The following is a 17060-nucleotide window of genomic DNA, read 5'->3' on the forward strand; positions in this document are numbered from 1 at the left end:
GATGAGGATGTGCAGGCAAAGTCAGGCAGCGGTCTCTAGTGGAAATGCAGCATGGGTGTCTGTCCTGGGGGGGCTGCACACTACTCACGGCGCCGGGGCCATGGCCAGGGGTCTGTCACAGGAGATGCACTTCACTGGATCAAAGAGCTGCCTGCAGCACAGAGGTGGCTGCTCCGTGCGCTGCCAGCACCCCAGGGACTGTGCGAGGTCCCACGGGTGGATGGCACCCCACGGGCAGGGTGAGACAAACGGTCTGGATGGGACGGACAGGGCAGTGTGGGACAGCATGGGAGGGGATGGGGCAGTAGAGGAGAGGACAAGGTGGGATGGGATGGGATGGGATGGGATGGGATGGGATGGGATGGGATGGGATGGGATAGGATGGGATGGGATGGGATGGGATGGGATGGGATAAGACAGGATGGGACCCAGCAGCCCCCACCTCTTGAAGCCGGCGGCACGGTTGGCACCGCAGCAGGGTCCCTGGCAGAGGCACTGCTGGGTGAGCCTCCACACCTGCTCCAGCTGTGCCTGCAGGGGAGTCAGCGCTGCACAGTTCAGCTGCAGGGAGGGCAGAGGGTCTTGTTGGGACGCCAGCCCCATTTCAAGGGATGCTGTTGCCCCTGAGGGGCACTGGGGACACCTTGGGACACATGGCCAGCCATGGTGCAAGAACTGTCATCTCTTGGCGTTGGCAGATTTGGGGCTCACCCTTCCCACGCGGGGATGTGCTCCCTGGCCTGGTGCATCCCTCCATCCCCACAACCCTCCTTGGGTGACACTGCTACCTTGGAGTCCATCTCGCTGAGGAGCTTCTCCAGGGCTTTCTGCCTGTCCTGGTCCATCAGGGACATCCTCTGCAGCAGGTCCTGCATCATCTCGCTCAGCTGGACCATGGCATGTTGCAGCTCCTCCTGGCTTGCTTTGGTTTCCAGTGCAGCCTTGTCTGTTTTCTGAAGGGGGTATGGTGTCAGCCATCCCCTGCGGACCCCCAGCCCTGCTACCATCCCTGCCTGCCTTTGCTTGCTTACAACACCCAAGCCCTGCTCCAGCAGCACCTTGCTCATGGCTGGGTGTTCCACCATCCCGTGCAGGCTCCACACCTGCCACGTGCCCCCAGCCACCCGCCCTGCCCGATGCCTGCCTCGGAGCCACTCACCATTGTCTGTCCCCAGCTCTGCCAACATGGCATGGCCACAAAATCCTGGCACGCTGAGCTGCTTCGGAGTGGGGATGCACCAAGTCCGGGCAAGCCTGTACCCAGCCTGGTTCGGATGCCAACCATGGCACAAGTGGCTCCTGAGCTGAGTCCGGGGCTGTGCTCACCTGGGTGTCCTTGGTGTCACCCCACAGCCGCTCCGCAGTTTCCTGCAGCCTCCTGCACTGCTCCTGCAGCTGCCCCACCTGGCCCAGCACCTCCCTGCCAAAATCCAGCCCCTGGGGAGCACAAGTGCAACCCTGAGTGAGAAACAGGGTGGCTGCAGGACCCAAGCGAGGCAGGGAGATATGCTTATGGGTGGCCCCAGTGAGAGGCTAGCAAGGACATCCCCAGAGATGCCCCAGTGCATCCCCAGCAAGTGGGGTGCAGGGCTGCAGCCCCCAGACCCTCGGGCAGCCCCCCCAGGGCCCGGGCAGCCGGACACCTCCTCTCCTCCATCCTGCAGGTGCCTCATCTCGCCTGGCACCTTCTCCAGTCGGGCAGCCATGTCCTCCAAGGTCACGGAGTTGACTGAAAACAGACACCAAAGCTTTGCTCCAGGCAGTGCTGGCTCCTGCAGGCCCCTAGCACAGTGCCATCCCAAACCCAGGTGGCTTTATGGCTGCAGAGACCCCCCCGGCCCTGCTGCCAGCCCCTGGGCATGGCCAGCACCAGGGCACACAGGGGTGCCACAGAGGGCAGTGACCATGTCCCTGCCAGCCATGCCAACATGGCTGGGAGCGAGGCAGAGGGACCAGGGGGCTGCAGAGGCTTGGGGACCCAGACGGGATGGCTGAGTGTGGCCCCGCCATCCACCAGTCTTGGCAAAGGTCTGGTGGCACAACCCGGCACGGTGGCCCAGCATGGTGGGGATACTGGTGCTCACCGTGCTGCTGGAGCTGGCTCTCGCGGCGGCTGACACAGGTCCCCACGGCTTCGTGCTGCTCCAGCAGCCAGCTCAGCCTGCACGGGGCCTCATGGGCTGACTCCTGCGAGGGCTCGGGGCTGAGCTCCTGGCTGGAGAGCTTCTGAAATGAAACAGCCCCCAAGGTTTTGGGGAGAAAGAAGACCCCCGTGCCGTCCTGGAGCCGAGGGGCATTGCCGGCCTCCAGCAAGGGAGCCTGGCACCCAGGAGCCTGTATGCACCTCGCCAGCAGGCACCCCGCAGAGAGACCTCCAGCACAGCATGGCGGCATGCCAGGGGAAGGAGCTCAGCTCCTGATGCACCTCTGCCTGCGACCGGGACAGAAATCAGCCCTCCCACCCTGCTCCAGTAGTGGAGAGCCCGGGCAGCCCCCGGGATGGGGAGGGCAATGCCAAATCTCGCCACCCCCCCAGCGCCGTCCCCAACCCTGCAGATCCCCTGGGGCCTCAAAATCTAGAGGGTATAATCCACCCCTGTGTCTGCGCTACCATGTCCCAGGGTGATGATGGTCTCCTGGCATTGCAGGAGGGACAAGAGCAGCGGAGGTGGCTGGTGGAAGCTACCAGGACACCGGCGCGCCCAGGGATGGATGTCCCTGCTCCAGCGGCTGGGAAGGTGACATGGACCCTGCCAGAAGAGCCTTGTGGGGCCAGATGCTTGCCCAGGCAGGTCACTGTGGTCAGGGCAGCCCTTGCGAGGCTTGAGTGCATTTTCCGTAAGGATTTGCCAAAGCCTGACCCTGGACAGCTTGGGGACAGTCCCAGGGGCTGGGTGCTGAGTGCCTCTGTGCACGATGCCGCAGACGCCCGCTCCCAGCCCCTCTGCCAGGGCTGCCCCCACTCACCATTTGGTCCAGGATGCTCTGTGGCAGGTGGCCGTGCTCGTCCTGCTGCACCGACCACTCTCGCAACTCCTCCAGACCGGCCTGTTAAACAGAGACATCAGCGGGTTTGGCATCTGCAGGGCTTGGGAATGGTGGGGATCAGCATCAGCAGGGACAGGCAGGGATCGGCAGTGCCCAGCCTGGGCCAGAGCTGGGCTCCATGGCTGCAGACAGTGTCTACCCAAACCCCCTGGGCTCCAGGGCAGATCCCACATCTCCCAGCTTAGCCTTGGGGTGGGAGGGAGCCTGAGCTCAGGACCTCATCCATGTCACCCTGTGCCACCTGGCCATCCACACACGTCCCTGGGGAGCCTGACTGCTCTGCCAAGAGCTCTCCAGCAACCGGCCCGGCTTCATGTATGCACCTTCTGGAAATTGTCCTTCAGGAGCTGCAGCTCCTCCTGGAAGCCCTCGACAGTGTTTTTCAGGGAGCAGATGGTGGTGAGCATCTCCTGCAGCATGTCCATGACCTGAAGAACATGGGTTTGGCCAGTGATGCTGGGTCCCCGTGGGCTCTGGGGGACGTGGGGAGAAGGGAAGCTAAGTGGTGCGCAGTGAAGACCCAGGTTTGGGGGTGTCTCTGGGACCCAGTGGAGCTGCCACAGCATCGGCCACATCTGGCTAGCCCACGGCCATGACTGTGGAGCTCTGCCAAACTGAAATGGAAGATGCTCGAAGGGGACAAGTGTTCCAGCCCCAGCTTCCTCGCCCCAGCAAAATGCTGTTGCCTTTTCCCTTTGCTCTGTGGTTGTGCTCAAAGCCAAGGTTATGACACGTGAGATGGGACCGGCTCGGGGCTGACAGATCTCACAAGGGATGAGGAAGTGCTGGGTTTGCTGTGGGCCAGCCCCGTACTCCCTGTGGTGAGGACAGCCAGGCACAAGGCCACCACAACTCATCCTTGCGCTGCAATGTGTGGCTCGAACGAGGAAGGCAACGCTGATGATGTTACGTGTTGCGTTTCACACTCAGAGCCTAAACTTCAAGAGCCAAATAACTTGAACTTGTGCCATGGCAATGTCTCCCATGCGATCCTGCCTTGGCGTGGGGACAGCCTGCCTGCAAGGCAGCACCGCTGTCACCTGCAGCTCAGCCGCTCGCTGTGCTGCAGAGAAGAGAGGAGAAGAGGAGCCCAACGGGGACGCTGCTGTCCCTGCCGGGGGAGTGGGAGCTGTGTGCTCCAGCCCACAGCCACCCCAGCCCCAGGCACAGCTGGGGGACCCTCGCCAGGGCAGGATGGGACCCAACAGACCTAAATCTCAGAGCAAGTACTGATGGAACCTCAGGGGCAGGTAAGAAGTGACCGAAACCACCTTTGGCCAGTGGCTGTGTTAAATACTGCTGTTTAATTACTCCCAAGCAGAGCTGGGGCCACCAGAGCCAGAAAGATGCCTCTGTGCTTCGCCAGGCTCCTTGGTCCTGGGGCAGCAGATGTCACGGCAAGGGCAAGACATGACACGGGCACGTCACTGTGTAGGGCAGGACACTACATAGGGCTGGACACTGTGTGTGGCAGGATGCCGTTTTGGGTGGGACACTGCATAGGGCACAAGACAAGATGGGGCAGGTCACTGCATAGGGCAGGACACTGTGCGGGGCCGAATGCCACCCTGAGCATCAGGAGGAGCTCAGGGTGATGCTGTCGGCACCCATCATGGAGGGCAATGCATGGCATAAGCCAGGACACCACGTAGGGCAGGATGCTCGTGTAGGACAGGACACTGTGTGGAGCAGGACACTCTGGAGGGCAGGCGGCCCAGCGGCCGGCGGCCCAGCAGCAGCGATGCAGCAGCGGGACTGGCGCCCTGCCGAGGATGGGCACCATCCAGGGGATGGTTTCTCACCTTCGTCATCCTCTCCTCAGTCACTTCCACCCTCTTCTTCAGCTGCACCATTTGCCATGCCCTGGCGGCCGGCGGCTCTGCGGTGCCTGGGGGCCCGCTGGAGCGGCTCGGCGGCCCCTCTGCCCTCCCCAGCCACGGCTGCCTCTGCTGGTGGGGGGAGCAGGGCTTTCCCCCGGCCGCAGGCTCCGGGAGACCCCTCTCGTCCTCCCCGGCCCGCGCCGCGGCCTCCCGCGGGTGGAGGTACTCCAGGAGGCCGCGCAGGAGGACGCGGAGGGTGCCGACCTGGGGGCTGCCGCCGTCGGCCGTGCCGAAGGCGATGTCTGCCAGCTCCGCCAGCGTGACGGTGACGCTCATGCTGCCTTCGGCCCCCCCAGGGCCGCCCCGGGCCGGGGATGCTGGCGGGGGCCCGGGGCTGAGGTCACAGGGGACGTTACCCGGAGATGGCCGCGGGGTTCTGCCCCCGCCCCTTCCCTGGAGCAGCCCGGCGGGGGAGGGGGGGGGGGGGGGGGAGCAGGCCCGGGCCCAGCCTGGCGCGGCCCGGCGGGGGGAAGCAGGCCCCGGCCCAGCGGGGGCTGTGGACGCCGGCCCCGGCCTGCAGCGGCCCGGCGGGGGGAGCAGGCCCCGGCCCCCGGCTGGGAGGGCGCGGCCGAGGCCCGCCCCGCCGCGGCACCGCCCGCCGCCCGCCCCGCCCCGCCCCGGAGCCGGGCAGGTGCCGGAGTCGCCGCCGGGAGTCGGCAGCCGGTAGGTGCTTCCCCGCGAGGCCGAGGCGGGGGTCGGGCGCGGGGCCCCGCTGGGCCCCGGGGAGCGGTGGGGCCGGGCGAGGCAGGAGGCGGCGGCGGCGGCGGGGAGGGAGGCCCGGCGGGGCCGGTGCCCCCCCAGCCCCGCGCAGGCCGCGGCGGCCTCCTGGCAGCGGGGCCGGCCGGAGGCGTGGGGACACTGGGCACGGGGGGAAACGCAGGAGAAGTCCGGCACCATCCGCCGCTGGTAAGAACGAGAGGGATGAAAACAAATCCCCGGTTAACGCTTTGAGGGAGGACCTCGCTTCTCCAGGCAGAGGGAAGGCCTCTGTGCTCTGCCGTGGCTGGAGCGTTTGCTGCGGAGCCACGCATCCCGGGGAGAAGAGGTATGGAGAGATGGTAGCGTGGGCCGGGGTGAGAGGGAGGCAGCCCTGGTCTCGGACTGGTCTCTAACGCTGTCTGTAGCGGCCACAAAATGCTGCAGGGTGCTACTAAAACCTTACAAAGCTTCAGCTCTGTACCCTCAGCAATGCAGGGAAGGGTTGGGACGGGAGGATCGGGATGTGCCGGAGGGCCGGAGCAGCAGGCACGGGATGAAATTTAATCAGATGGAAAGTGAGGTCGTGTACTTGGGAAAAGACTTTCCGCTGTAAGGCGAGCGCTCCAGCCCGACCGAGGTCGTGCCAGCTTGCAGAGAGGACGGCTGGGAGCTGCCAGCAGGGCACAGCTGTGAGAAGAGCAAATGTGATCCGTTACCCAGACAGATCCCCGGGAGAGGAGGGAGCCAGGCCTGGGTGTAAGTGTGTGTGCTTCCAGTCATCCCTGCTTGGGAGAGATGAGCTTGGGCTGGAACTGCCCTTTCAGTGATCAGAAACGATGAGCCCATTTTAGAGGAGCTGAAAAAAGCTCAGATGTCTTGACAAGCAGGAAGAGAAATTATGATGATGGGGATGATATTGTCCATCAGCACCTTGGCACTGTGAACCCTGTGAAACGAGGAGAGCTCATTCAGCTAATGGGTAGCACAGCATAACAACAAATACCGATGAATAAATGTTATCGGGAGGCTGGGCGGTCTTTAACCGTTAGAGCGGTGAGATCTTGGTTCTGCCTCCCAAGGGGACTGGAGAGGCAAAAGGGCAGGAGCTGTTAAGGCAGCGTTCAGTTGCTTTATGAAAAGCACAGGGGGTTGTGATTGCTGCTAAACGGGGAGATTAGGGCTTGGGACCCTGGGAAGAGCTCCAGGGCCGTGCAGGGGAGCAGGAACAGGCAGCCATGCCAGCATCCTCTGGATCGTCCGCAGGAGTCACGCTCAAGGTTAAAATTCTCCAAGTCACTGCAAGCATAGGTGCGTGCCTCTTGGCCCAACGTGTCACTGGAAAAGTTGTTCAGAGATGATCTTGCACCAGTGAGAACTGGTGAGGGGACTGGCAGTTGTCACGTTCCAGGCTGAGCCTAAAATATCAGGTGGTAGACTAGGTCAGGCACAATGATTTTAAGTAGAAGTGTTTTAAATGATAATTATAGTGGGTTTGGGCCGTATGTAAAACTTGCTGAGAAGCACTGTGAATATACAAGATACCCTCCTGTTTGTTCCCTTCCAACCAACGCGCTTGAAATGGGGCTTTCATTTCAGCAGGGGCCCTTCTGCTTTCCAGAGTGTGTGACTGGAGTAGGCAGTAGGGGAAACTAGAGTGATTATTATATAGCGTAATACATAACCGTAGTATATAATTCATTCATTTTTAGGAACTAAACAAACTTGGGTCAGTGTGGAAAGCGCAGGCTGAAAACTTCCCTTTCCCAAAGGCTTCTCTGTCTAAATATTGTAGCGATGTCCGTGCGCCCCAGGAAATCCTTGGAAGCGTTCAGCGATGTACCTGCTCTGTTCTCCTTAGGCATTATGTGAGGCAGGAATTCCTGCTTGGAGGTAGGGGGGCAAAGACTTTAGGAATTGATACGAGGCTGTCTAGTGGTGTGGCTTGAGCACAGATGGGGGATGAGGCTGTAACATGGGCAGGGTGATGGAGCAACAGAGAGGGAGCTTCTCTTTCAGAACCCTTCCTAAGAAGACAGAAGACCATGCGGAGTTTCTTGTTGTGTTCCCTCAACAGGTCCTGCACCTGAAATTCGGTTCTGAAATTCAGTCCCTCCCGTTTCTGTTCTGACTGGAGCTCTGTCTCAGCTGCTGTTATGAAAGGAGGGAGGGTGTCTCCGTCAGTGCCTTGTTTTGGTTTATGAGCATGTTTTTGAAGCTCGCTTCCTAATCAGCCATGCTTTCTGTGCATGGGAAATCATGCAGTGATGGAAAGCACGGCGACTGCTTCCTTCTGGGTGAAGCACAACTGGCAGATGCACTCCGGGAGCGCAGCTAATGCACTCCTGGAGCTGAAGGGCATTCAGCCAGGGGCCAGACTGGAGCCTGTCCGCAACACCCACACTGTACGTGTTTCAGGGGGTTTTGGGTCCTTGGCACAGTGCTGTCATCTACAGAAGTGTTCCCATTGCCCGTGTTACTCACTAACATAGCGAGAGAAGGGATGAAAGTAACTTTATTATGTAAAAGATTACCTTTTTTCCTCTTCAGATGTGAATTTAGCAGATAAATACTTGTATTTAAAGGATGTCGTTGATGCAGAGATCTTGAGGTGGTGGAGGATGAGTGGTTTTGGAAGGAGATACACAGACTTCTAGTATCCGCTCTGATCCAAGACCAGTTTTTTGCTTATGGGTAGAGAGAGGTATGAAATTAGGTGTTCTACATCTGTTTGTGGTACCATTGTAAAGCCCTACATTTGATTTCTTATTGCTTTAATCAGGAGAGAATATCCTAGATTGAAAGAAGCTGAGTTTTTTAAACTCTTTTTAATAGCATTTTTTGTAGGGCCTGCAACGGGGCTGTGCATCACTTTTGCTGGTATTACCACGGCTCTCTACACGTGCTGAATGTACCGTCAGTACTGCGATAGTTTTTCTGTGTGCAGGCTCACATTTACTCAGCTTTACACCAAGCTGAGGAAAAGATTGGTGGCTGCCAGGTGAGACAAGGAGGAAATAGTATTTGCATAATATGGAGATTAAAATAATAATGAAGGCAGCAGGACTGAATATACCTTCAAGCTTCTAGACAGGTATGCCGACTTCTCGTCAAACTGCGATGAGAAGGTGTTCTCCCAGACCGATCTGTGCAAAGCTGCTGAAAACAGGGAGGACAGGAGAGTTGGAAAACAACAAATAGATGCTGATACGCCTCATTGCTCTCAGCAGCAGTCAATGATGCTTTCTAAAAGGAAAGATTTTAATTGTACAGTACTCTTCCCTTCTCCCCGATACAGTGAAAGTGATGGTTTGTAGTGGGAACTTCAGTTGTTCTGCAAATCGTTGGAGGTTTTTGGTTCTTCTGAAGGACTCTTCTGAAGACTTCAGAGCAAGGCACCCGAGCACACAAGTTTGCAAAACACAGATGTATATGTACCTTTTTTTCCTTCAAAAAGCACATGATGAGCAACTTCTGCCTGGGAATGTGATATTCACCTTGCTGTTTTCCTGTTGTTCCCGATCGGCACTCGGTACCTGTCTTGCAACTGGGGAGAAGCAGTGCGATTTTCATAAGCAGTGTCAGATCTTTGCACGCCCTGCGAAGGACGTATCTCCTCCTCTGATCAAAGGGAACACAATTAGAACAGATGCTGTAGGAAACCACCATCAGCTTTCTCAACAGTATAAAGTGTCTGAGGCAGGGGGAGCGCAGTCTTTACTTCTGGCATGAAATGCTCAGAGAAACTCTTCGCTGCTGTTACAGTTGTGCTTTGGGCTCGTTCATTCAGAGCTGCCTCGTGGCTGCCATCTAAAATTTGTTGTATTTGTGGTGGTGAAAAAGGGCTGTTTGAGACCCCGGAGAGTACAGCAGGCCTGTGCTGGTCAGAGATCTGGGTAGAGGGTGGAGGTAGGGAGGAAGCCGCTTCATGCTGCACATCTCCTGTGTGAGGCCCCACTTCAGTGCAGCTATCTTTAATCTGAACTCTCTTAGCAGGCCTGAATTTAGCGTAAGAAAATACAAGAAATAACCCCAAAAGATGGCAATGTAATTAGCATCTTAGGAATTGTGAAGAACAGCTGCCGGCCGTGTGTGTTCGACTTTGTACCTCTTAGCATGATGAAACCTGAGATGATCAGAGAACGAAGAAATGAGCTGGGGCTTTCCGTGCAAATTAAGTAATGTATTTCTCTGACCTATCGTGATTAGTAAGGTAACTCTGCATTAGTAATAGTTATGTTTCCTTTACCTCCTTCATACATAAGAAAATGGAATAATACTCAGTTCTCTGATAGATTAAGAGAATTTAAGATAAAGCATTTGTGCTGAGATGGTAGTCCCTCTGCCCTGAACCAGTGTGCAGGTGGACATTCCATATTGTATATGTCCCTGAACCTTCTTTGATACCCAGTCTCTGCGTTTAGCAAGAAAATCTTCTCTACCTTGCCCTAACAGGCTGGCTACCTATTAACAGTTCTGGAAGATGTGTTTTTGGAAGGAGCGTTCTAGCTTTAAGTTTACACACTTACTGTTTCATCTTGCATTCCATCTTACAGTCATAAATTCCATCCATCACATTTTACCGTGGTACATGCACATCCCATGCTCTAGCTGTATTTCATCTCTATTTACTCATTGCATTTGTGTGGTCGCAGAGAAAAAGAATCTCACTTAAAATTTGAACCATGAGAGCCTGTTTGCTTTGGGACACTTTCCTTGAGCTCTCGTTCTGGGAGTTAGTGTCAAGGCTGGGTCTATGTGCGAAGGCCTTGTGTTGTAGTTATCCCAGTAAGTCCCAGTGCTGGGAGGAGGTTTGGTCTGTGGGAGCTGCTTTCTCAGCAGGGAGCATTCCCCTGCCCTGCCTGGGACGGGCGGTGGGAGACGTGGGGACCTGTGCAGGCTGCAGGGAGAAGCTCTTTGACCGCTGCAGAGGGGTAGGTTAGGCTCTCTGAGCTCCCCCCATGGTTTGTACTGGCTCCCTGAAAAAAAACCAAAAATGCAGCCCGCTCTCAGACTAAAAGGACTTTGCAGATGTAAAAAGGAAAAGCACAGAGGCTTTCTCTGTCTTGCTGTGGGGCTGCGTGTGTAGACACAGTACGCTTCCTGCCTCGCTCCCGATGTCGGCCAGTATTGTTTTTGTGACCACTGACGTCTCAAAATGGTATCTACTGCATGTATCTTTACAAAGGAAGCCCTGACTTAACGTCATTTGACAATTGTGTCTTTTACCGAGACAAGACGTGGTGGCTGAGGCGTGGTTACACCCGAGTACATGTTATCTGCCAGAGTCTGGGGACAGCAGGCACGGCCAGCCTGCTCCCTGCCGGGATGGACTTGGAGGCTCTTCCCACTTCTTACCTTTGCATCTTTAATCTGACAGAACCTCACAGTGCAAGATAAAATTAATTGGAGTTTTTTTCCTCCAAACATGTTTTGAAGCACAGTTATTTGATTGAAAAGATACAGCCCTCTCCCTAGTTTGCGAGGGGTAGCTGAGTAATTGTATTAAAAATAAGCCCTCATCGCTCAGAAATCCCTTGTGCTTCCTCCCGGAGCCCCACAGCTGGAGAGCAGGTATAATCTTTTAGATTATGGGTGAGTGAATAAGATTACTGTCCCGGGGAGAATTACTGTAAAATTGATTTCATTTAGGTCACGGAACAAAGATTGTCACGTGGGAAGACTTGAGCAAAACTTAACCGTAGCCTGGCCTTCCTGGAGGCTAGACGGGCAGCGCCGAGGCTGGCTGCGAGATGGGAGCACTTGTCTTCTGCTCGGCTGTTCGCAGAGTTGTAGGAAACCCATCCAAGTCACGCTTTACCTCATGCCCTTCCAGTGTGGGCAAGGGAAATGGCTCCTCACCCTCTGCTGATAGCATCCCTGAAATGGACTGCGCTTTCCCTTCTGGAAAGCGTTTGTCCAGCCTGTAAGTCTTTGTGATATTGGGATGATAATGCTGTAGAGGAACAAATAAAGGCAAAGATCAGGGCATAAATGGGGAGCAGTTTGTGTCCCGGTGGCCGGGCACGGCTGAGCGGGTGTTGCGTCGAGAGGCTGGTGCCGGGAAGCACCGCCACCTTTGCCTGATTCAACGAGAGCTAAATTTGCCTCCCAGGAGCAGAGGGAGGGTCGACTGCTTTTTATGGCAGTACCGTGTGTTTGCAGGGCTTTTAAAAAGAAAGATTGGCTAATATGTTCTGGATTGACTTGTTTATATCTCCAAGACCCAGAACAGCTGCTGGCCATGTTTTCTCTCCTTCCCTTCTGGGTTGTTTTGTTGTGGGTTTTTTTTTGTTTGGTTGTTTTTTTTTTTTTTCCAAATGGCCATGACTCAGCCCTTCCCTGCTGCTCTCTGAGTTTCCTGGTTTCTGAATAGACTATTCTTGGGACAGCGGTTCCTGACAGATAGGAACAAGGGGAGTGTTGTGTTGTTTTTTGGTTTGGTTTTTTTTTTTTTTTTTTTTTTTTAAGACTGGCCTGTCTTAATGCTCTGCTTCCCTCTGATTTTTTTCCTTGTTCCCAAATTACTGAATCATCCTAAATTGGTGGACGCCACCTGGGGCGTGTTCTTGCCCTTGTACCAAAGGAGCCCTCTCGGGCATGATCCAGGCTGTGATCCTTGCACAGCACCAGCTGTTCTTTTGCAGCAGGATGACGGTGACACTCCTAAGAGTGTGGAGGGTTATCCTGGTACAGCTAAATCTATTGTAACACTTTAAAACCCCTTGTTTTAGCCCCTCTAATTCCAAGGGACAATGCTTGGCTCTCCAGTGATCTACCTTGCAAGGGGTGAGGACCACTTCTTCATGCCGTGTCCGTATGACACGGGTAGTACGGTGACTCTCATTGCAGAGCTAAGAGACAGCGCACTCCGGTTCAAGTGGCTAAGCGTGACTTTGGATGCGTGCTGCCTCTGTGCATACTTTCACAAATAAGGGGAAAATATGAACTAGAATTTAAAAACAATGAAAAAAAAGCTTTCTGATTGCTTGATTAGTTATTGCCGCCCCACGGGTGGCAGAGGCTGGAAATCTGAAGGATGCTCTCTCTGAGATGCTTCGTGATACAGTTACACAGCTTTTTAACATGGAGGGCTTTTGAATTTCTTCTGAAGTTTGTTCCTCTGTAGTGTGGGCTGGTGAAAGTCACCTTCCAGTGGCAGGTAGTACATCCCGGGCCAGGCGTGCTGGCCGCCACTCTTGCTATGCAGATGGGCGGTTGGAAGTGAACGTGGTGTCTAATACTAAACAATCTTTGCTGGGTTTTAGTTTTATTAAAAGCACAGCTCTTTCTGTCAAGGCACAGTTGTATGTGAGGGGGATGTAGCCTGAGCTGTTGTATATTTTGCCTTGAGAACACAGTTGGCTTTTTAAAAAAACCAGAGGCACTCTATGTGTTCTCAAAGTCTGTGGTTACCAAGAGAAATTTCTCAGACAAAAGTACTAGAAGACTCAAAACACAAGGGTAGTGTTCTTCTTTAGCATCCCTCCACGTTTTTGGATATGCTGTATTGTTGTTAAGCCAACCAAGATAAAAGCTTTTCTGTGCGAGGAGGCTTTGAGAACATTCACTGCCGGATTAAATTAGCCTTTCTGAGAATAAATTAGTCATTGTGATGTAGGCAGCCCCGCTCACCAAAATCCACGCATGCTAGTACCCACAGCAGATAACTTAAATGATAGATGTGATAGCTGTGTTCGGGGTAGTGCTGTTAACTGGAGATTAGATTTCTGGCTGGTGATGAATGAAAATCAGCTCGTTGAATTTTATTGATTATTTCTCCAAATAAGAAGCAGGCCACCCTTTTAAGAGAGGGAAAGGAAACCCTGGGGTTCAGCGCAGCTTCATTTTGGGAGGAAATCATGGACTAAAGCCAACGCTGTACCCCTGCTGCAGTGACTCTCCAACCGGGGATGCTTTTGAGGTCCTCGAGTGTCCCGGTCACCCAACATGTGGCAGAAGGGGAGCGTTGGAGCCTTGCACTGGAGGGGAGGACAAAGACTGGAACATGGGGTGGAGGAAGGCAGTCGCGATGGGATTTCCATGCTGCTCCCGACTCCTTTGGGCTTGCATTTTTAACTGACCGCTGGATAAATAGCTGCTGCTAGTGTGTGCGTGCTGCCCTTTTCTTAAAGGCGTGTTCAGTTCTGATTAACTTAGCACCTTTATTCTGCTTTATGGTATATAAGGAAGCACTTGCAGGAAGCGTGGGTATGTGCTGAAGGCTCAGCTTGCCCTTCCCACCTGCTCTGCTGTGACCATTCACCTCCTCCAGAACCTTAACGTAGTCTTTGAGCTAGATAGTGAAGCTGGGACTAGAGACCGTTTCCATTGCCATGAAATATCAACTCTTCCCCTGGGCTTGTTGTAGGTCTCCCACAGAGACGTCATCTGGAGCATATTTGTGTTTTGGGAATGGAGGTTCCCCCAAAGTTCGTGGCCTCAGGCTACAGGTGTTGTTATTTTAGCCTTTCGGACTCCCTCTTGGGTGCCACGATTCAGGATGCATTAGCGCAGTGGGAGCTCAGTTTTGAGCTGGCTGCTGGGCTATTCTGATGAGAGAGAAAACAGTTCCCAGCTTGTTTAGTGTTGTAGCTGTGGGAGCTGCTCTGTCTTCATCAGGCTCAGGAGAGGATTTCAGTCCTGAATCCTCCAGAGCAGCTGAGCTGCCCTGAGGGCATCTTGGTATTACTTGCTTGAATTTTCACCAGTCTCATCCCCTGCTGTGAGAGCAGTGACCCAGCCTTAGGACTGTTTGGAACCCCCTGACCAGCGATGCTTTTAATTTAACAGTAAAGCAGTGAGGTGTTGCCTTGACAGAGAGGCAGAGAAAGAGTTTAGAAAAGCTTAGAACAGGGACTTGAGGAGGTGCGTTGCTGCGTATTAGGGATGCTTTGAATCCAGCTGCTGTGTCTAGATTTTCAGCGAGAGGTCTTCTGCTTACTGTGTCCACAGTTCTGGAGTCGGTGCGGCTCGTATCCAGGTGATGTCCCACGCATGCCAAAACTAGGATGGTGCCTGGAGCTGTGGCCTGGAGAGGTATGAAGACATCATCTCTCTTCCTTCACCCTTGTTTTCAAAGGGAATACAGCTCTGTGTGCCCGATTGCCCATCTTGCTGAACTTGGCTAGCTGATTTGTATCTTGGTCAATGTTCTTGTCAGGTCTGCCTGCGTTTAAGTGAGCCAGGCTAACGATGTGGCTTTGCATGTCTTTGTTGCCTCCCCTGGCAGCACTGCTGCACGTTGCCTCCAAGCAAGCAGTAGTGTCAAATTAGGCTCATGGGGAAGCAGCTTTTGGCATGATCTGAGGGACAGATATGCAGCTTGTTAAGTGGCTTTGTTCAGCAGATAGCAACAGAGTTTTGGGGAAGGGGTTACGAAGGAGTTGGCCGGAACTTGGTGCTGCAAACTGAAACCGAAGTCACGAAATGCTTTGGAGTAAAAATGTCTTCCCTGGACTGGGAAGTCAGTGCAGACTAGCCAAGTCTGGCTGGAACTGGAGGGAGAAATGGGACCGGCAGGAGCTGCGTGTGACTCGGGTGCGTCCCAGTGCTCCCTCTGAGCCACCGCCGTGCTGCTGGACATGACCCAGCACTGGGCACACTCAGTGGCTGGTGATTAACCCAGGGGGGTTTCCCCTCTGTGAGCTGGGACATTGTCATCTGTCTTTGAGAAGCCCAGATGAGCTGGGCTTGGGAGCAGGGGAGTGCAGGGTCCCCTCCTCCTGTTAAACTGCCAGGGGACGAGCGAGCCCCACGATAGCAGGGCCCTGGGCCACCCTGAGAGAGGTCCTGGTCTGGAAATGGGAAGGTCTGGTCACACCGTGGGAGCAAGAAGGTGAGTGTGAGAACATGAATGGCCTCAGCACGGAGGGGTTCCTCCAGGGCACATGTCTCTGGACGTGCATGGGTCCTCCTTGTTGGCAGTAGGACTCGGGAGAGATCTCAGACCTTACACACACACTCCTGCTTAACCCCAAACCACGCTTCTTTGCAAAGAGTGAGCCACGGCCTTAAATAAAATTGAGTGACATAGAGCACTTCTCACTAGTCCTCAGGAAAAAAAAGCAAGGTGACACTGTACCAGTTAGTTAAATCTAAATGTCAGCAGCTTCTCTGGCGCCAAGGCAGGGGTATCTGTGAGGACAGAAAATGCTAATGTTGTTGGAGACTGGAGTCGGTCCCATAGCAAGCTGGTGCTACGCCTCGGATAAGAAAACATCAGTACTGTGGCATATGTTTTGTACATCACTTGGAAGGAAAATGGATCTGGAATCACCCCCAATGTACTTGAAATTATTTCGTTGGGTTGCAAAATCTGCAAGGGAATTCTGAATAGGCTCTTGGGCTCTGATTAATTCTGAAACTGAAATGCAGCTACATCTCCACAGAAGTGCTGATCCTCTATGACTCTAATTTCCTCCTCCCTTGGAGCTTACTGTGTTATTTAATGGAAGTCGCACATCTAATCATTTGATTCAGCAATGATGTAGCTGTATTATTTGACTTTCTGAAAAAATTCTAGAGAATGAGGGAGTAATGACAAAATGGGGTGCATAAAGGAATAAAATATTTTCGGCATAGTTTTGGGAAGGAAATCTATAAAATCCTGAGTTGTTCTGTGAGACATAGTGGGTAATCATCCTGTATTCATCTCTGTGCGAGAGCTGGGAGGTGCCATTGAAATGGGCGGCAGCAGACTGTGACAGTAGGAGACACTTTTTCGTGTAGGTGACTGAAGAGCAGAACTTGCCACTGCCATCTGTGGCAGAGCTCAGCGAGCTGGTGGGCTTTAGAGGGATTAGGGTAGTCCATGGAGAGACTCCAAGCTGCCTAATCTCTAAAACCCTGAGTGTTGGGAGTGGGAGGGACTGACAGGGGGGCCATTCTGCCTTCACTTGCTTCCTAACTTGTCCTTAAGCGTCTGTTTTGGGCTGCCATCAGAGCTGTGACTGTAACGCAAGGAACTGTGGAGCTCCTGCCCGATCTCCTCTGAGACTTCTGCTTGCTGTTAAGCTTCCTGAGCTGGGGGTTTTTGTTTGTTTAAACCAACAACTAGTCTTGTGGCACAGTTAAGTTTTGTGGCACAGTTAAGTTTGGTGTTATATTAAAACACTGTAGTGTTGGAATAGATCTTGGTTTCATTTGCTCTAGATTATTGTGCGTTATGTTATTAACTTTATTAACTAGATATCAAATGGATGATGTAATGCAATATTTATCCTCTCAGGGGAAAAACTGAGTAGATGCACGGGACTCCAGGCAACAGCTGCTGATATCGCTGGGTGCTTTCCCATGGATGTTATCAAGCGTTAGTTTGGGCTGTTTGTGAACTTCGGTGAAAGTCTCATGGAAAAGCTCTCTGGCTTCCCAGAGATTTGGCTTGCAGCACCCTCCTTTTCTTGTCTGAGTCTCTCTGGAGCAGATTGCTAAGGT

General features: G+C 54.0%; 1 protein-coding gene across 6 annotated transcripts in view; it reads left to right on the forward strand.

Moving 5' to 3' along the window:
• The first annotated feature begins 5514 nt into the window (after positions 1 to 5514).
• CDIP1 (cell death inducing p53 target 1) overlaps positions 5515 to 17060 on the forward strand; it is a 30508-nt gene continuing 18962 nt past the window's right edge. The window contains exons 1-2 of one of the 6 annotated variants that reach the window (XM_075515101.1): positions 5547 to 5591; positions 14580 to 14663. The gene's annotated coding sequence lies outside the window, so the exon portion shown is untranslated. The other 5 variants (XM_075515104.1, XM_075515105.1, XM_075515108.1 and 2 more) reach the window with 5 other exon arrangements.

The sequence above is a fragment of the Mycteria americana genome, chromosome 12, assembly GCF_035582795.1.
Source record: "Mycteria americana isolate JAX WOST 10 ecotype Jacksonville Zoo and Gardens chromosome 12, USCA_MyAme_1.0, whole genome shotgun sequence".
Classification (NCBI taxonomy): Eukaryota; Metazoa; Chordata; class Aves; order Ciconiiformes; family Ciconiidae; genus Mycteria; species Mycteria americana.